Genomic DNA, 21,475 nt, shown 5'->3' with positions numbered 1-21,475 from the left:
TAAGTCTCATGAGTTGCTTATGATTTTTCTCTGATTATTTTCCCCCTATTGCTAGAGATGATATGACTCTAGCATAATTTTATAGACAGGGAATTTTTATAGAAAATAACTTTTTAGACAGATAATCTTTTGTACTTTGGAAAAAATAATCACGTGGCATAGTTTCTTTTTTCCCTGTGTTGGTTGTCTTGTTTTCTTTCTCTATTCCTTTATAATTTTATCATAAATTTATATCATTATAGAGCTTTAAAATTCTATTTTTGTTTTCACTAGAAGCAGTAAGAAGCACAGATTTCCTTGTCTTCCATTCCTCACATCTTTCCTATTGCTCAATAAGGATTGATATGTCAGTAAATCTGGAAGACTTAGCAGTGGCCACAGGACTGGAAAAGATCAATTTTCATTCCAATACCAAAGAAGGGTAATGCCAAAGAATGTTCAAACTACCATACAGTTGCACTCATTTCACATGCTAGTAAGGTTATGCTCAAAATTCTTCAAGCTAGGCTTCAGCAGTATGTGAACCAAGAACTTTCAGATATACAAGCTGGATTTAGAAAAAGCAGAAGAACCAGAGATCAAATTGTCAACATTTGTTGGATCATAGAAAAACCAAGGGAATTCCAGGAAAACATCTACTTCAGTTTCATTGACTATGCTAAAGCCTTTGATTGTGTGGATCACAACAAACTGTGGAAAATTTTAGAAAGAGAGATGGGAAAATCAGACCACCTTACTTGTCTCCTGAGAAACCCATATGCCGCTCAAGAATCAACAGTTAGAATCAGACACGGAACAATGGACTGGTTCAAAATTGGGAAAGGAATATGACAAGACTGTATATTGTCACCCTGCTTATTTAACCTATATGCAGAGTACATGATGTGAAAGACTGGGCTGGATAAATCACAAACTAGAATCAAGACTGTCACGAGGAATACCAGCAACTTCAGATACGCAGATGACACCACTCTAATGGCAGAAGATGAAGACAAAGTAAAGCCGCCCCCAATGAGGGTGAAAGAGGAGAGTGAAAAAGCCGGTTTGAAACTCAACACTCAAAAAAACTAAGATCATGGAATCCAGTCCCACCACTTTATGGCAAAGAGAAGGGGAAAAAGTGGAAGTAGTGTCAGATTTTATTTTCTTGGGCTCTGAAGACACTGTGGACTGTAGCCATAAAATTAAAAGATGTTTGCTCCTTTGAAGGAAAGCTTTGACAAACCTAGACAGCATATTAAAAAAAGAAAGACATCACTTTCCCGACAAAGGTCTGAATCCTCAAAGCTATGGTTTTTCCAGTAGTCATGTATGGATGTGAACATGCATGCATGCTAAGTTGCTTCAGTTGTGTCTGACTCTTTGCAGCCCTATGGACTGTAGCTCGCCAGGCTCCTCTGTCCATGGGATTCTCCAGGCAAAAATACTGAAGTGAGTTGCCATTTAATGTTGGACCATAAAGAAGGCTGAATGCTGAAGAACTGATGCTTCTGAATTACAGTCCTGGAGAAGACTCCTGAGAGTCCGTTGGACTGCAAGGTGATCAAACCAGTCAATCCTGAAGGAAATCAACCCTGAATATTCATTGGAAGGACTGATGATGAAGCTGATGCTCCACTATTTGGCCACCTGTTGCAAAGAGCTGAAACATTGGAAAAGACCCTGATGCTGGGTAAGATTGAATGCAAAAGGAGAAGGGAGCAGCAGATGAGACTGCCATAACAATGGCAATTGTTATGGCATAACAATTGGATATGCCATCCAATTGGCATAACATCACCAATGGACATGAATTTGAGTAAACTCCAGGAGATAGTGATAGATGGGTAACTGTCCATGCTGCAGTCCATGGGGTCACAAAGAGTCAGACACAACTTAGTGACTTGAACAATGACAACAACAACATGATACAGACTCATAGACATAGAAAATAAACTTACCGTTTCCAAACGGGAAACAGAAGGGAGGTTTGAGCAGTGTAGGATTAACAGATGCAAACTGCCTTATGTAAGACAGATAAGCGACACGAATTTACCATACAGCACAGAGATAGAACTCTTTTTAAAATCTTATAATAACCTATAATGGAAAATAATCAATATGTATATATAAAACTGAATGGCTTTGCCATACACCTGAAACTAACAAAATATTGTAAATCAACTATATTTTGATTAAAAATATTTATATGATAAAAAAGAATTGCTTATTTCTAGAATTTTCTATTTAATACTCTTGGCCCAAGATTGACTGCAGGTAGCTGAAAATAAGGAAAGTATAACAGTGGATAAGGGGGACTACTGTAATCAGAAAATACCTCCTTCAAGATTAGTCATTATTCAATCGCATATATGGTAGCAATGCACAGTCTTAGCAAGACCAGGGAAGATAAGCCCACTAGATGTTTCTAAAATGGTGACGATTTTGTGTGTGTGGGTGGGTGTTTGGAGAGAAGAAGTTTAAGTAGTCACATTCTTGATTTTTGTCAGAATGTAAGACATTAAGTAAGGAGGTCTCCCCTTTGTGGCTTACACAGCATAGTCTAAAAGGCTGAATAAAATATAGTCTGTAACATGGTGAAGAATTTGAGCCAGAGATCAGAGGCATCATTTCATGGAGGAACTTGATGTTAATTGAAGGTGACAAAATATGAAAAGCCTAAGGGACTGACGCCCTTTACTGGCTAGGAGAGGGGCAATTTGTGTAGGTGTGAATACACCATAAATAACTGCATGTCTGTTATCCAGCTGAATTAATTTGCATTTAAAACTCTAAGAGGTGGTCAAAACTGCCTCTGGGAAATTGAATGTCAGTATTGAAACTTACAACGTGTTCTGTACTTTGGGAAATAGAATATCCTTAAGCATGAAGATCCTTGAAGAAAACAGGTCTCCTTACCACTTAACCCAGAGAAAATCAGTACAGTGAACTTCTTTTTGCTTGTTCACAGTATACACATCAGGAAAAGTCTCACCAGCTCTCCAATTTTCAGCCCCTAACTCTTACTCCTCCTGAGCTTCCCTGGCTCAATGGTAAAGAATCCACCTGCCAATGCGGAAGATGTGGGTTCAATTCCTGGGTTGGAAAGATCCCCTGGAGAAGGAAATGCCAACCCACTCCAGTATTCTTGCCTAGGAAATCCCGTAGACAGAGGAGCCTGGCAGGCTACAGTCCATGAAGCGGCAAAAGAGTCAGACGCGACTGAGCAACTAAACAACAGCAACAATCCCTTACTTCGACTCTGGTGTGGAATGTAGGAGACCTGCCTGCATTTGTCTGTCTTTTTCTGAAAGAAACAGGGGATGGAGGCTGGGAGCCAGTTGTTTGGAAGCATAGAACACATATGTTCCTTCAGAAAGAGTCAGCTTGGTTCCCACATTGCCTCTGAGATCCATCACTCCCTTTCTTCGTCCTCTTTCCCGTGCCTGGTTCATGTTCATGACACCGGCTGAATTGTCCCCTCAACACTAATTTTGGTTGATTGTGCTACTTCAACTTCTTGGATGGAGCTCCTTTCTGCACCTCTCCAGACAGGTGACTGGTACTATAGAATCCTGTCTTGGTTTGACTAGGTGTCTTCCCTCAATAACTAAGATCTGCCACACAAAACAGAAGCCAGCTACTCCATATCTGGCCCCTGACCACAGACACTGTCAGATTTTCCTGCCATATCTCACCTGCCCAACTGATTGTTCATGAGAGAGATACTGACTTTCAGAATAAGGACTGAGCTTTCATTCTGTCTTGAGTTGCATTTTCCAGGCTCAGATTCCATTGACAGTGACCAAATGACCTATTATATCTGGAGCCTGAGTCACTCAAGGTGTGCTATATGTTCATATTTATAGAAAAGTCAAAATATCTCCTCAAATCTTAGGATCTGCCTGGATCCCTATTCCAGACTCTAATGTATGGAAGCATGAATACTCACCCCTACCTGTGACTTCTGTCCTTAGTTTATAATTCTAGTGGTATTCTCTTACAGGCCTTGGTTTTAAGATGATTCTGACTGCTATTTCAGCTTCCTGGGACATCTACCTCCTTAATAACTTATTTAAGCGACCCTTTTCATGCAATGCTCTCTGGCTGCCATGTAGTTAGAATTTCCTCATGTTTTTGTGTTGCTTAAGCTTCTGGCTTGAGGCTTAACCTATTTTAATCAATATTTCATGGCATGGCTTGCATGCTAGTACCTTCTTTATACACTCTTTCTTTATATTCATGCTGATTCCTTGAACCCCAGTCTCTGCTTCACTTCCCATTCTTAAATTAAAAACATATATTTCCTATGCCGAGAGTGATTTATTTCCTGGCTGTGGCCACATCTAGATTCTTGAAACCACTTTTGTTCTCTTCTACTTACTGTCCAGGGATGCTGTATTATATCCCTAGTACTGATGATAATCATTCTGATTATCAGTAAAGAAAGAATGAAGGAGGGCTAAAAACAGGGCAAAAGAAACTCACAAAGCATCCACCTACTAGAAGTAGAGCTAAGCTTCATAGAACCAGGAAAGTGATGAGATAATATTTTTCTCTTTCACACAGTCCATCATTTCCCCTTCACTCCATGTCTGCAACATTTTTGTTTTTTCTGGACTAGCTTTCTCCACAAGCCTGTTAGTGTTGCCTTTCATCACTTTTGTCTACCATAGACTGGCCTATGGATTGGTTCCCACCAGAAGAAGTGTCCGACTCCTGATCCAATCAGGAATGCTCAAAGCAAGGGCTCCTGTGGCAGTTCACGGCTTCCCAAGCTCATCACTTTAGCAGAGGAAAGAAAGATAACTTTCAGAGAAAAAGGCAGACACTCAGCATATTCCCCCAAGCATGTCTAACACAATTAACTCTAAAAATTTGGGTAAAAATTTGTCAATTCACTGGCCATGCACGCATAGGTCAATAATATTTTAAAAAGAGAACTAAGCACTACGAAGTAACAGAGTAGTATTAAATATTCAGAGACAACTGATTGAACCTAATCAGGTGTGAGAGGTTGCAGAGAAATATATGCTAAAGGATGGTAAGACATTAACGAAACTTGAAGAGCGTGGAAAGTGTGGATAAACTTGATCTGCCACCTCAGTTAATACTAAAAATATACTGTATGAATATAAAACGGCAAGTAAGATGCTTTGAGCTTTTTTTCTTTTTTTTGCAAAAATATTTCTAACTGCTGAAAAGTGTTTCCAGAATTCTGTACTCTTCTACAAAAAATGTTATTAAGAAACTAATTAGAGAATTATAATTATCATTGATTAAGACTCCTTTATTGAAAAAAGCAGAAAAACATATTGGATATGATTATGTAGAAAAGATTAATAGAACCAGATATGGGCAAGCAGATCAGGAGAAGGGCAGTCAGTAATAAGACATTGATTTTCACAACCTCTTGTGTCCTCCAGGGACAGGAGCAAGTCTGTTCTATATCCTGAGTACTGTCTCTAAGACGGGGGAGTTTCTCTAGGGTCTGTCAGTGATGCTGTGCAGCTATGACACAGGGCAAGTAGGGTGTTCCAGGCAGGATTGATGTCTGCTACCAGACAGGCAGACCAGAAAGGCAGGAACATAGGGGACTTTGTTCACACAGGAAGCAGTCAGAGCAGAGATGTCAGCTGAGTTTAGAATCCTAGCATTTCTAAGGCCAAATTAGGCACATTGCTTCATCTCTAATTTTGTTTCCTTCAGCATAATAAGTGGGATAGTAATGATACTTCATAGGATAATTATTCATAAGATATATATACAGTGTCTAGCACTGTGACTGAGAGAATGGAATTGCAGTAAATATAGTATTATTACTCAAAATGAATGAAAGAAACAGGCAGAAAATGGGATCTGGGGCAGAACATGGCATACGGTTAGGCACGCGAAAGTGACTGTCTTCCTGGTCTATGTTGATAAAGCTTGGTAGGTACACACTTTTTTTTTCTTATATAACATGAGGCAATGAAATACAAGTATTTGGAGCCAGTTAACTGAAACAGAAAGAGAACTAGGTCGTTTGGGGAGACATCAACAATTTTACAGTTGGCAAAAAAATGCTACAATTTTCTGTTTCTTAAGTGATCTTAAAGTTCACTTTCTTGGTCCTTGTTTAAAGGGTCTCAGAGACTCCTTTAAATCTCCTTTTCCCCTTTCAACAGAAATGTAATGATCACTGATTTTTGTCTCTTCTTCCCCAATCTTTCCAAGAGTCATTTACATTCTTCAGGATCAAAGCTCAAGGGTATATTTGAAGCATCTCATAAGCAGACTCTATTGCCACTTCCCCTGGACTGACTTCTCTCTCTGCATTATTTTTCCTCTACCATGAATTCAAAATGTTAGTGCCACGACTCTTTTCTTTGTATTTTATTTTCACTATTTCACTCAAATTTCTCCACTGCTGTTACATTGCTCTTGGTATCAGATTTCAGTTTCTTTTAAAGAATCAAAATGCCTGAGCCTTTGGGAGTATTTACTGTCTTGATGAAATTATAAGAAAAAATCACTGAAATGTAAATTGTAGATATCAAGACAGTTTACCTTCCCCTCCAAAGTAATTAAACCTGTATCACCCAAGAATGTTATCCCACATTACTAGAATATAATTATCACACTTAAGGAATTTGACATTGTTAAATCACTTTCTAATATGCATCCCATATTCAAATTTCTTATTTGTCCCTAAAATAGTCTTCATATTTATTTCCTGTTTGTTTGTTTTATGCTCTGATGCAATCATGTATCACTCATTGCCTTTGGTTGTCTTGGCATGAACACATTTAAAAACTTATAGGGTGATTCTGAAAATCTTTTCTCTTCCCTTCCTGTTAAAAGCCAGGGAGGTAGAAAGCTACTCTACTTACTCAAAAGTGTGGCCCTTAGAGTTATGCTTTATAAATTCTATAAATTTAAAACAAGAATAGCGTGCAGTAAATTTTCTTAAAATTAGTAATGCTTCCAGATGGATTTGATTATTGTGAGAACTTCAAGGCCCAAGAATCCTTTGGAGAGAAGATTTTTGAATTAATGAGTCCTTGTGAGGCATTCAAGCTGTGCCAGGTTAGAAAAGGATAAGTAGATTTCTGCCATCAGAGGGGCTGATCCTCTCTTAAGAGTTGTATATTTTGCTAGGAACAAGAATTGCTTAGGATTTAGTACCCACCCAAGGAGGAGAAGGGGATGACAGAGGATGAGATGGCTGGATGGCTTCACCGACTCTATGGTCATGAGTTTGAGTAAACTCCAAGAGTTGGTGATGGACAGGGAGGCCTGGTGTGCTGCGATCCATGGGGTCTCAAAGAGTCAGACACAACTGAGTGACTGAACTGACTGACTGAAGGTTATACAATTGCCAAATAAGCCTCTAAGATAAACTAGTTTTTTCAGTCAAATATGCTGGCCTGACCGATGAACAGAACCACAACTCATTAGTATGATCAGTGAGGAGTGAGTGATCGTTGTTCAGTTGTGTCTGACTCTCTGAGGCCCCATGGACTACTAGGGGTAGTAGGAACATACTAGGCTCCCCGGTCCATGGAATTATCCAGGCAAGAATACTGGAGTGGGTTGCCATTTCCTTCTCAATTAGTATGATCAGCAAAGTTGTAATTATAAAATGATAAATGCAAATGTATTTTTTTAATGCAAAAAAGCAAAATGGCTGTCTGAGGAGGCCTTACAAATAGCTGTGAAAGGAAAAGAAGTGAAAAGCAAAGGAGAAAAGGAAAGATATTCCCATTTGAATACAGAGTTCCAAAGAATAGCAAGGAGAGATAAGATAGCCTTCCTCATTTTTTTAAGGAATCTCCACACTGTTCTCCATAGTGGCTGTACTAGTTTGCATTCCCAACAGTGTAAGAGGGTTCCCTTTTCTCCACACCCTCTCCAGCATTTATTGCTTGTAGACTTTTGGATCGCAGTCATTCTGACTGGCGTGAAATGGTACCTCATAGTGGTTTTGATTTGCATTTCTCTGATAATGAGTGATGTTGAGTATCTTTTCATGTGTTTGTTAGCCATCTGTATGTCTTCTTTGGAGAAATGTCTATTTAGTTCTTTGGCCCATTTTTTGATTGGGTCATTTATTTTTTTGGAGTTGAGCTGTAGGAGTTGCTTGTATATTTTTGAGATTAGTTGTTTGTCAGTTGCTTCATTTGCTATTATTTTCTCCCATTCTGAAGGCTACCTTTTCACCTTGCTAATAGTTTCCTTTGTTGTGCAGAAGCTTTTAAGTTTAATTAGGTCCCATTTGTTTATTTTTGCTTTTATTTCCAATATTCTGGGAGGTGGGTCATAGAGGATCCTGCTGTGATGTATGTCGGAGAGTGTTTTGCCTAAAACTGGAAATAGAACTGCCTTATGATCCAGCAATTCCACTGCTGGGCATGCACACTGAGGAAACCAGAAAGGAAAGAGACACGTGTACCCCAATGTTCATCGCAGCACTGTTTATAATAGCCAGGACATGGAAGCAACCTAGATGCCCATCAGCAAATGAATGGATAAGAAAGCTGTGGTACATATACACAATGGAGTATTACTCAGCCATTAAAAAGAACACATTTGAATCAGTTCTAATGAGGTGGATGAAACTGGAACCTATTATACAGGGTGAAGTAAGCCAGAAAGAAAAACACCAATACAGTATACTAACACATATATATGGAATTTAGAAAAATGGTAACAATAACCCTGTGTACGAGACAGCAAAAGAGACACTGACGTATAGATCAGTCTTATGGACTCTGTGGGAGAGGGAGAGGGTGGGGAGATTTGGGAGAATGGCATTGAAACATTTATAATATCATGTATGAAACAAGTCGCCAGTCCAGGTTTGATGCACGATACTGGATGCTTGGGGCTGGTACACTGGGACGACCCAGAGGGAGGGTATAGGGAGGGAGGAGGGAGGAGGGTTCAGGATGGGGAGCATGGGTATACCTGTGGCGGATTCATTTCGATGTTTGGCAAAACTAATACAATATTGTAAAGTGTAAAAATAAAATAAAATTTAAATTAAAAAAAAAAAGATAGCCTTCCTTAGTGATCAATGCAAAGAAATAGAGGAAAACAACAGAATGGGAAAAACTAGAGATCTCTTTGAGAAAATTAGAGATACCAAGGGAACATTTCATGCAAAGATGGGCTCGATAAAGGACAGAAATGGGATGGACCTAACAGAAGCAGAAGATATTAAGAAGAGGTGACAAGAATACACAGAAGAACCTTACAAAAAAGATGTTCATGACCCAGATAATCACAATGGTGCGATCACTCACCTAGAGCCAGACATCATGAAATCTGAAGTCAAGTGGGCCTTGAAAGCATCACTACGAACAAAGCTAGTGGAGGTGATGGAATTCCAGTTGAGCTATTCCAAATCCTGAAAGATGATGCTGTGAAAGTGTTGCACTCAATATGCCAGCAGACTTGGAAAACTCAGCAGCGGCCACAGGACTGGAAAAGGTCAGTTTTCATTCTAATCCTAAAGAAAGGCAATGCCAAAGAATGCTCGAACTACTGCGCAATTGCACTTATTTCACATGCTAGTAAAGTAATGCTCAAAATTCTCCAAGTCAGGCTTCAGCAATACGCGAACCGTGAACTTCCAGATGTTCAAGCTGGTTTTAGAAAAGGCAGAGGAACCAGAGATCACATTGCCAATATCCACTGGATCATGGAAAAAGCAAGAGTTCCAGAAAAACATCTATTTCTGCTTTATTGACTATGCCAAAGCCTTTGACTGTGTGCATCACAATAAACTGTGGAAAACTCTGAAAGAGATGGGAATACCAGACCACCTGACCTGCCTCTTGAGAAACCTATATGCAGGTCAGGAAGCAACAGTTAGAACGGGACACGGAACAACAGACTGGTTCAAAATAGGAAAAGGAGTACATCAAGGCTGTATACTGTCACCCTGCTTATTTAACTTATATGCAAAGTACATCATGAGAAACGCTGGGCTGGAAGAAGCACAAGCTGGAATCAGGATTGCTGGGAGAAATATCAATAACCTCAGAAATACAGATGGCACCACCCTTATGGCAGAAAGTGAAGAGGAACTAAAAAGCCTCTTGATGAAAGTGAAAGAGGAGAGTGAAAAATTTTGCTTAAAGTTCAACATTCAGAAAACTAAGATCATGGCATCTGGTCCCATCACTGCATGGGAAATAGATGGGGAAACAAGGAAACAATGTCAGACTTTATTTTTGGGGGTTCCAAAATCACTGCAGATGGTGATTGCAGCCATGAAATTAAAAGACGCTTACTCATTGGAAGGAGTTATGACCAACTTAGATAGCATATTAAAAAGTAGAGACATTACTTTGCCAACAAAGGTCCATCTAGTCAAGGCTATGGATTTTCCAGTGGTCATGTATGAATGTGAGAGTTGGACTGTGAAGAAAGCTGAGTGCCGAAGAATTGATGCTTTTGAACTGTGGTGTTGGAGAAGACTCTTGCGAGTCCCTTGAATTGCAAGGAGATCCAACCAGTCCATCCTAAAGGAAATCAGTACTGAGCGTTCATTGGAAGGACTGCTGCTGAGGCTGAAACTCCAATACTTTGGCCACCACATATGAAGAGTTGCCTCATTGGAAAAGACCCTGATGTTGGGAGGAATTGGGGGCAGGAGGAGAAGGGGACAACAGTGGATGAGATGGCTGGATGGCATTATCGACTCGATGCACGTGAGTTTGGATGAACTCCGGGAGTTGGTGATGGACAGGGGGCCCTGGCGTGCTGCGATTCACAGGGTCGCAAAGAATCAGACACGGCTGAGTGACTGAACTGAACTGAACTGAACTGAATGTATACTATAAAGTGAATTGTTAATAATTGGTTATAGTACCCCTGTTTCTATCTACTCTGAAGTATCTTTTTTAGTCTTTTAAAGAATATTATCATTGTTCCAGTCTTCTCATAACTGTAGATTATAATTGGAAATTTTTCTTCATGATTATTTTAAGGGCTACAAAAGACACTCTGGAAAACCTAACATTGCTTCAGGGCTTAATATTCAAAATCATTGCAAATGTGATTGACACTGGACAATAGAAAGCCAAAGAGAAGTTATTATTCAAATATTTTATTAATTAAGACTTAGTTGATTGACTGTTTCTAAAATGAAGCACTTTCAAGAACAGTTCTAGGAGCTAGGAGCTGTCACTTTTTCTACATCATCTTCTGATATAAAGTGTTAAGGTTATTTAAAATGCAGAAGCATTACCACTTTTTGCTTTTTTATCTTGACTTGGCCCTCCCTTTAGAATTTTTTTTTTTGCACTAAAGATTTTATCTTGGTTTCTTTCATTTCCAGGGTAGCCTTCCTAGAATGAATAGAAGAATAAGGTAACGCTGATTGATTTGGCTTGATACCAACAGAGAGGTTTGAGCTTTTTGATTGTTAGAGTGAGATTTCCTGAAATTGACAATGTAGATCGTGTTCCCTTCCTTCCACCTACAGCACACAGAGACTACAGAAGAAACAAAAGGCAAGAACATGCTATCCCCTTGTGCTTTGAGTTGAAGTAATTTCAGCTTAACTTGAGAACATATCAGAAAATGATGACCATGTGGTCCTGTCTTACAAGGTCAATTTGTGATTTCTTTCTGCACTACCTTCTTTCTTTCTTTCACTACCTTCCTCTCATTTTCTACATTTTCCTTGCTCCTCCTCCTTCAGTATTGCCAAAAATCTTCAAATAATTTTTCTGGGAAATACACAGTAGAGAAAAGGTTTGAGGAACCTCAGGACAAGTTTTCCTGGGAGTGGGAATGCTTTTGATTTTACTTCAAGATTTTAGGGAGAAAGCTAATAGTGATATTATTGAAAGTATCATGCAATATTACAGCAACTGAATATATGTTAATACAGTACAAAATTCAAGTATTTTTTTTAAAGAAAACAAAAAGACTATAGATTGTTTTGCTTACAATAGAACTATACTTTGCCATTGGGATTCTATGATATAAAAACTTGCAAACCAAAGTAATATGAGCTCCAGGTCCAAAAGGTTTGTTCTAAATTCCTATATCATAGTTTGGATTCCCTAGTAAGTAAATTCCGAGATGGAGTGGCTTTGTCTTGCCACATCTCAACTCCAGCCAGACCCCTAGAACCAGGGAACTGAGTGAAGTTACTGAGCGAATAAGGCTGCATCTTCCCAGATTGTTCATGATACAGGTTCTCTGAGAAGAGTTGTAAATGGGAGGAAGTGACTGACACCTCTGAAATTAACATAGAGTTTCCCAAAATAACTGCTTTGGAGAAGCAGACATTCATTTAGATATAAAAATTCTAATGTTTATTAAAGTTCAGTTTTTACAATTAGTATCTCCTTTTAATATTTCTCTGGAATGGCAGTGAAGTTGGAGTGATACCTTTTTACAAAGGCAAGGAAAATTTCCTTTCCATTTTGAGCCCTTAAATATCTTTCCAGTTGCTCAACACTGGTAAGGGCATGCCCCAGTTAGGCTATGATGATTTTTCTTTTTAGTGTATTTGGAAGACATTGAGTTGATACTGTGGGTTTGAAATGTTCTTTTCCATCATGACTATCCAAATAGCAACCAAACAGACTCATAAGTCAACACAAACTATCCAGCCTAATGTTCTAGATTCTAGATATCGTTAAAGAGTAAGCATTTCTTTCTTCTCACCATTATAGATCAATCAAAATGAAAAAGTATAAGATGCACCTGAATGCACAAATGAGTCATGTTTAGCTCAATATGGATCTCTGCCCTGGCCTAGCCATATCTCAACTGTTTGTGTTGAGTGTTCAGCTAGCTGTGCATCATGCCATCTTTTTTGTTTTTTGGAATCAGAGACTGGGCATCTTAGTGCATCATGTTTTTCTGCTCCTGCCCTGAGACTGCAAGTCTCTATGGTTTTACAACTCTCTGGGCAACACCCCCACGGTCCTTGCTGGTACAGAGTAACACATTCCATTGCCGGCTCTGAGTTTTCAGCCCATCACTGTATTCTCTCCAGCACAATGAGGCCTTGTCAGTTTTATTACATTCAGTCTTGTAAACCAATGATCAGGCTCAATATCAATTCTTTCCTTATTTACAGACAAATTCCCTTGGATCATCCAACTCTCAAGTGATGTTCCCATTGTTCTTGCCAAAGAGGGCTCCATGACCCAGTCTTTTCATTTAGGGCCACTTTATTTGATTTTCTATCCTCCTGGAATGAAACTTAAATTATCATCATCCTTTTGTGGATTGTTTCCTATTTGTCAGCCACTTTGAGGCCAGTATTCTGTTTACTCCTGCTTCTCACCCTGCATTTCACTGTTAGGCTGAGGTAAGGCACCAGCTTTACTTAACTGTGTAAGCTAATACTGTCATTAAATGAAATTTTAACTTATTCTGTAAGTACTCAACAGTTATTATAATTTGGAGCACAATAAAACTATATTGTATTTTTTGTTTGATTGTTTCAGGACCCATAGTAAAAGACCACTATATTCTCTCATCATCTCTCATTCTACTAGCATGGAGTGTGAACTTGGCTGGGGAAATTTGCAGCCTCAAATGCTAAAGTGTCCACATCCAAAGTAAGATAACAAGGTAACTATTTACTGAGAATCCTGGAAATGTTGGATTTTTGGTATCATCCTTTTCCTTCCCACTCCACTGAGGCAGGAAGAAAATCAATAAAAATATCAGAATTGTCTTTAAATCCATGAAAGAGGTAATACATTCATTACAAAAATGTAAAAATGACATCTTTAAAAGAGTAGAACTAAAAACAATAATTACCAACATTATACATCCATTCATAAGTGTCATTCCTGCTACCACCACTGGGGCCATTTAATGAACTCGTACACTAGATGCTTTAAGCTCATCCCCTTATCAAGCCCTTCAAGGGAAAAATTATTTTACTCATTATATATGGAAATGAAGTCAAGGCTCAGAGAAATTCAATAACTTGTCAGTGATCACATAGCTAGTAAGTGACTGAACTCAATTTTAAATGCAGATCTGTTTGATTTTTCAAATCTATGCTTTAGCTACTGCACCAAGATGACTCTCATCAGCTATCAACTTGTTCAAAGATTGCATCTGCCAGGCTTTATATGCACAAGTAAAATGAAATGGAACAAATTTTCTGGTAAATTGGAAAGCTGATTTCAACCTAGATCCTGATTTCCTTTATCAGTTTTATTTTTCCTTTTCTGTTTGTGCAGATGCTGGCAGTGTCTCTGCATATAACCAGCCAAATCAACCAGCAGGCCCCTTCGGTGGATTGAATACATCACTCAGGCCAGTCATGACTGCTCAAGTGGTTCTCTGTAGCCAAGTAGCCCTGAGAATTATGAGCTGCCGCAGAAAACTGGGAGAGCTACTCCAATCTGACCAAGATCAATTCACCTTTTGCCTTTTAGACCTGCTTCTTATCCTATTGAGTCTAAAGATGAATAAATTTTATTCTTAGCTTATTCTTTTCAATTGTTCACTCACTGTATTAACTCACCTGGCCTAGCCTCTGGGATGAAGCCAAGTTTAGAAAATGACCTTGGCAGTAGACCAAGATTGCCCTGAGCCTTTCCATGTGGAGAATGCCATTTGTCTTTTCTTACCCAGAGTTCCTGATTTCTGATATTTCTTTCCAAGAAGCAAGTAGATGAGTAGACCAAGTTAAGACAGTGTAGATAGCAAAGATGCTGCTATTACCTAACACCAGTTTGATCAGCAGAAGTCATAGAAGGTCCCTTTCTCTTTTTGAATGAGAGATTTCAAATGTTGTAGTCCACCCGCTCACTGCACCCTCCTTGTTCTACATTACAAACTCCTCCCCAAACTTCTCCAGACTTTCCTCCAGGAGGAGCTCACTAAGAATTGCTCTTGGCTATGTTCCATGTAATTTTCTTCTTTTTAACCTATCACATAAGGTGAGGTTTCAAATGTGAGTGGAGAGAGTATGGTGCTGTTTGATCTCTTATTTGGTCTGCTTTCTGCTATGCTGTTAGCTATTTTCACTCTTACGGTTAAAAGAATGCAAACCGTTCCACTCTCCTGCCTTTGCTATTCTTGTTTGCCTCTATTTCTTCTCAAGATCTAGCGTGCCCACACTCTGCCATATTTACACATTTAACTCCTTTTCTTTCCACTAGCATACTTTGATTCTTTTCTCTTCATTCTATGTTAGATTCTCCCTTGAATCAATATTTTCGACTCAAGAGAAACTGGTTTCAAAGCCCAGTTTCTCAGTTCAGAAAGGAAGTTTAATTATCACTGACAAGCTCATTCCTCCATGCAGCATCTGTTATGTAACTAGAGAAGATTTGGCCCATGAATTTAGGCTAATCAAAATGGATAGCTTATCTATGCAATCTCTTCATGTTTTCAGAAATTACTGAATACCAAAATGGTTCTGGATAGCTCAGTGGAAAGAATACCTAAAATTACTGCTTAATGATGGAGAGAGTGTTTTAGTTTTTTGTTCTGTTTTGCTTTTGATTTTTAAGTTCTGTTTCTGTTTCTTTCTTCTTCTTTTTTTTTTTTTTTGGCTGTACCACATGGCATATTGGATTTTGACTAGGGTCGAGTTCCCTGATCAGGGATTGAACCAATGCCTCCTGCGTTGAGACTGTGGAGTCTTAACCACTGGACCACTAAGGAAGTCCCAGAGAGTAGTTCAGTTCTGTATGAGCCACCACAGTTTAAGGCTATACTTTAATTTTCACTGGCTGGTTTCTAAACTGTGGTGGCTCTACCATAAGCAGGTCCTGAGAAAAGGATTTGCGTGAAAATGATTTCTGTAAGACATGAAGCACTACCTGGGCAAGGAGATGTGAGCCAAGAAAGGATATATTATCACTGTAGATGGGGGCTCAATGCCTGATGCAGGACTCTGAGATGCTGTGTAGAATATTCCTTGGAGTTGTTATGCGTCCAGGAAACTAGAATATTTCTGCTAGCTCCCATACATCATTGATTGAGAGTTTCTCCTGGGTAGACATTTTGGATCTGCCCTAGGAAGGAGATAAACTATGGTTCCTATGGCCATAGAAAGCTATAAATAAAATGATTGTGAATAATTGCAGTAAGAACCATTAGCATGTGTTGGAATGATGAATGTTGAGGGAATATGGAGGTATATGAAAATTATCTGCTATAAATGGGAAATGAACAGTAGTGGGAATGGGGGGTGAGGCAGATAAGCTAAAATGGATCAGTAAAATGCATTTTGAATCTTCTGGTATTTCTCTCAGCTTATGTTGTTGCTGCTGTTCAGTCTCTAAGTCATGTCTGACTCTTCATGACCCCATGGATTGCAGCACGCCAGGCTCCTCTGTCCTCCACTATCTCCTGGAGTTTGCTCAAATTCATGTTCATTGAGTCAGTGATGCTATCTAACCATCTCATCCTCCACCACCCCATTCTCTGTGCTTAATGGTGTTCAGTGAACAGAACTAGCTTATTTTAGAGATTGAGATTCTGTGGGCTTCCTATGGAAGTTTTTGAGGATGTTCCCCAAACATTCATAGCAAACTTTTGGCAAGAATATTATGCAAAGTTTCTTGTTTAAGAGACATCTTATATCTGGGTAGGGAAAGGTCATAAGGGGTGTGGTTGGGAGCAGAGAGAGGGATATTTACAGAGAGTGACAGTGACAAGTGAACATTACTGAGTATTTTAGTAACATCAGATCATATATACCTGAATAAAGATTAACGATAAAATGTTAAATGCCTGTAAAATTGAATACAGATTAATATTTAAAGAAATAAGTTGGGATGGTTAATATCTCAAAACATTATTTTTGCTATCAATATGGGAATTTGAAGGAATCAAGAATTAGGAGAGAGAGAGGTCAAGAAATGGTGGCTACATAAATCTGAATGTTCCAATACATTCTGTACAAGCTGTGCAAATCAACAAAAGTAAAATGTCAACCTACAGAAATCCAATTCTTCAGAATGACTATGCGTGCTCATTCATGTGGGTTCAGTTGTGTTCGACTCTTTGTGACCTCATGGACTGTAGCCCACCAGGTTCCTCTGTCTGTGGATTTTCCAGGCAAGAATAGTGAAGTGAGTTGCCGTTTCCTACTCCATGGGCTCTTCCCGACTCAGGGATCAAACCCACATCTCCTGCATTGGCAGGCAGATTCTTTACCACTCAGACAACTGGGAAGACCCTCAGAATGACTATAAGTACGAGTAAACTATACTGCCCAATTTACCTGCAAGTAGAAAAATAAAAACCAGGTTCCATTTTCAGTTTTCAGAGAAACCTCCATACTGTTTCTCATGGTGGCTGTACCAATTCACATTCCCACAACAGTGTTCAAAGGTTCCCTTCTCTTCACATCCTCCAGTATATATATATATATATATGTATACACACACACACATATATTTTGTCTATGACCCAGTGATTCTACTCCTGGGTATATATCCAAAAAAAGCAAAAACACTAATTCGAAAAAGATATATTCACCCCAATGTTCATAGCGACATAATTTACAATTGCCAAGACACAAAAGCAATCTAAATTTCCATCAATAGATGAATGGTAAAGAGGATGTGGTATATACAGTGGATTACTACTCAGACAAAGAAACTTTGTCATTTGCAGCAACATGGATGGACTTGGAAGGAATTATGCTAAGTGAAATAAGTCAACAGAAAAAAAAATACTGTATGATATCATTTATATGTGGAATCTAAGCAATACAACAAACTAGTGAACAGAACAGGAACGAAGCAGACCCACAGATATAGAGAAAAAAATAGTGGGTAGGGGGCACAATATAGACGTCGAGGATTAAAAAGGATTGTTATGGGATTATATTAAATCATGTGTGTGAAACTTTTGAAAATTGTAAAGCACTATAGAATTTAAAGAATCTTTCAGTCAATAAACAAATGAACAAACAACAACCAATTTCTAGTGAAGCTATTTGCCAACTCCTCACCCCAAGATTTCCAGCGAGAAAAGTATTGAAAACTTTGCAGAAGAGGGAATAGGGCAAGGGAAAAGAACTTTTGTGGAAGTTGTATAATAAGAGTAAAAAGCAGCAAGATCAGAAAATTTAGGATTTTGTAAGATAAATACAAGTAAAAAATATCATAAGACATTTTCCTCCACTTTGCACCCACACTAAAAGACCATTTGCTTTGCTACACTGACAGAAGAGGGTGAGGTAAAACTAGGGATCTTGTAAATCTCCTAGTTTTTCATCCCTAGTGACTGAATATGGAGATGTAAGCAGTCTCCATTTATGCTGAGAAGAAAACAGAATTAAAATCAAACATTTCACCTGATAACAGTTGTCTCTAAAAGTCAACCACAAATGCAAATAAACTGCCATATAATTCTATAAAATAAACATCCTCAAATGAATATTTGGCAATATGAAAAAATTATTTTGAATCACTTTTCTAAGAGCAGAAATAGAAACAAGGAGAGGATAAACAAATGAGTACATATTTCTTGCATTCAGGAAAGAAATACAAAGAAAAGGTTCTAAACTACAAGTTGCTCCATGATGAATAAACTAAATAAAATTAATAAGTGTCAATGAAGAAGAGAACAATAATCAAGAGAATACAAATTATATAATGAAAGAAAGAAAAAGGCCAGGAAGAAAGTAATTAGAATGGAAAACAGAAAGAGAATATCCAATACATGAATAATCGAAGTCCTCAAAGGAGAAAAGCAAAACAATGGAACAGAAGTAGTATTTAGAACAATAATCTACAGCAGTTTTCCAGAAACAAAAGAAAACCTGCGTCCATGCATTGAAAGGGTCCACTAGGTACCTAAGAAAACGGACATAGCATGATCGAATCTAAGGGATACACAGTGAAGACTCCTGGAGGTTTAAAGTCCAAATACTTTCCAGTGTTTTCAGTCAAAATGATCTAGTGACTTCTAAGAGCAAGAAACTTCGAGAAAAACAATGATGAAGGAGCATTTTCAAAAAACTCAAGAAGTGAATTATGATCCAAAGATTTTATATTCTGCCAAGATGTCCTTCAAATATCAAGACTGAAAAATTCCATTTTAAACCTGTAAGAACTCAAGAGGTTCTGAGAAAATGCTGAGAAAATACACAGCAAACACTGTATATGTAGAATTTATGACATGAAATTAAAAGGACAGAATTGAGATCAAATATATCAGCCATATCAATAAATATGAATGAAGCTAAATGCATTTATTGGAGGAAAAATTATTTACAATTTGACTCACAAAGGGAAGTTCATATATATACTTTATAAAACATGCACATTTATAAACTCAAAATGGATTAAAGACCTAAATGCAAGTCCAGATACTATAAAACTATTAGAGGAATACGTAGGCAGAACATTCTTTGACATAAATCACAGCAAAATCTTTTTTGATTTACCTCCTAGAGTCATGAAAATAAAAATAAACAAATGGAATCTCATTAAACTTAAAAGCTTCTGCACAGCAAAGCAAACTATGGGAACAAAAAAAAAGCAACCTTTAGAATGGGAGAAAATATTTGCAAATGAAACAGCTGACAAGAGATTAATCTCCAAAACATACAAACACCTCATGAAATTTAATATAAAAATAATCAAATAACCCAATCAAAAGATGGATGAAAGATTTAAATAGACATTTCCCTGAAGAAGACAGATGGCCAAAAAGTACATAAAAAGGATTCTCAGCCTCACTAATTACTAGAGAAATGCAAATCAAGACCACAGTGAGTATCACCTTAAACTAGTCAGAATGGCCATCCTCAGAAAGTCTACAAACAATAAATGCTGGGGAGGATATGGAGAAAAGGGAACCTCCTACATTGTTGGTGAGAATTTAAATTGGTAAAGCCACTTTGGAGAAAAGTATGGAGATTCTTTAAAAAACTGAAAATAGAGCCGCCATATGATACAGCAATCTCACTTCTGGGCATATATCTGAAGAAAATTATAATTGGAAAAGGCACATGCACCCCATGCTCATTGCACCACTATTTGCAAAAGCCAGCCCAGGGAAGAAACCTAAATTCCTATCAACAGAGGAATGGATAAAGAAGATGTGCTGTATAAACAGTGGAATACTGTCCATAAAAAGAACAAAACAATGCCATTTGCAGCAGCATGGACTGACCTAGTGACTGTCACGCTGAGTGAAGCAAGTCAGACACAGAAACACTAAAATCATATGATACTGCTTATATGTGGAATCAAAAGAAGGACAGAAATGAACTTATTCAGAACAGAAGTAGAGTCATGGAGGCAGAAAACAAACTATGGTTAGGAGGGGCTCAGGAGGGGAGGGATAAACTGGGAGATTGGAATTGACACATACACACTGCTATGTATAAACTAGGTAACTAATAAGAACCTGCTGTCTAGTACAGGGAGCTCTACTCAGTATTGGGTACTGACCTTATAGGAAAAGAAACTAAAAAGTGAGTCTATGTATATGTATAACTGACTCACTTTGCTATGTACTTGAAACTAACACAATATTATAAATCAACTATACTTCAATAAAGATTTTTTAAAAAATAAATAAAAGAGGTGCATCTAACCCAAAGTGATTCAGAAAGGCTGAAAATAAAGGGATGAGCACAAACAGGAAAAAAGAAACTGAAAAAGCAGGGGTTAAAATGCTGATATCCTGCTGGAGATGCATGACTTCAATGTAATCACAAGGAAACATTAAATTCAAACCGAGAAAGATTTTTTATGAAATGATTGCCCTTTATTTTTCAAACTTTTCAAAAATTGTCAGGGGAATGAAAAGCGCAGACAGACAGGAACTGTTCAGATTAAGGTAGACTATGGGCTTCCAGGTGGCACGAGTGGTAAAGGATCCACCTGCAACGCAGGAGATCTGGGCTGAATCCCCGGGTTGGGAAGATCCCCTGAGAAAGAAATGGCCACCCATTCCAGTATTCTTCCCTGGGAAATCCCATGGAAAGAGGAGCCTACCGGGCTACAGTCAATGAAGTCACAAAGAGTTGGATACAACTGAGTGACTAAACCACCACAAGGAGACCTGATTACTAAATGGAATGTGTGATCCTGAATTGAACTCTGCTATCTTCTTCCTCTCTCTCTCTCTCTCTTTCTATATATATATATATAGCTATGTAGGTCATTATTGTAGTAACTGGCAAAATATTAACAAATCAAATAGTATTATAACATCACTAATTTCCTAATACTGATATTTCAGTGTGATTATGTAAATGAATGTCCTTTTTCTTAGGAAATGCACACTGATATATTTACGGTTAAACAGCAACATATCTGCAACTTACTGTCAAATGGCCCTGAAAAATTGTAATAGTGTGTGCCTGTGTGTGGTAATATATCCAGGGGTTCTTTATCCTATTGTTACAACTTTCTATAAGTCTGAAATTATTCAAAGTTTAAAAATTACCAAAAAAAAAATTTACCAGAGGGATACAGATTAAGTGAGGCATCTGTATCCACTAGAAAAATTTGAGTATGCTTTTGCATGCTTTGCTGGG

Source organism: Bison bison, unplaced genomic scaffold, assembly GCF_000754665.1.
Source record: "Bison bison bison isolate TAMUID 2011002044 unplaced genomic scaffold, Bison_UMD1.0 scf7180017864218, whole genome shotgun sequence".
Taxonomy (NCBI): Eukaryota; Metazoa; Chordata; class Mammalia; order Artiodactyla; family Bovidae; genus Bison; species Bison bison.
Note: the sequence above shows the minus strand (reverse complement) of the source record.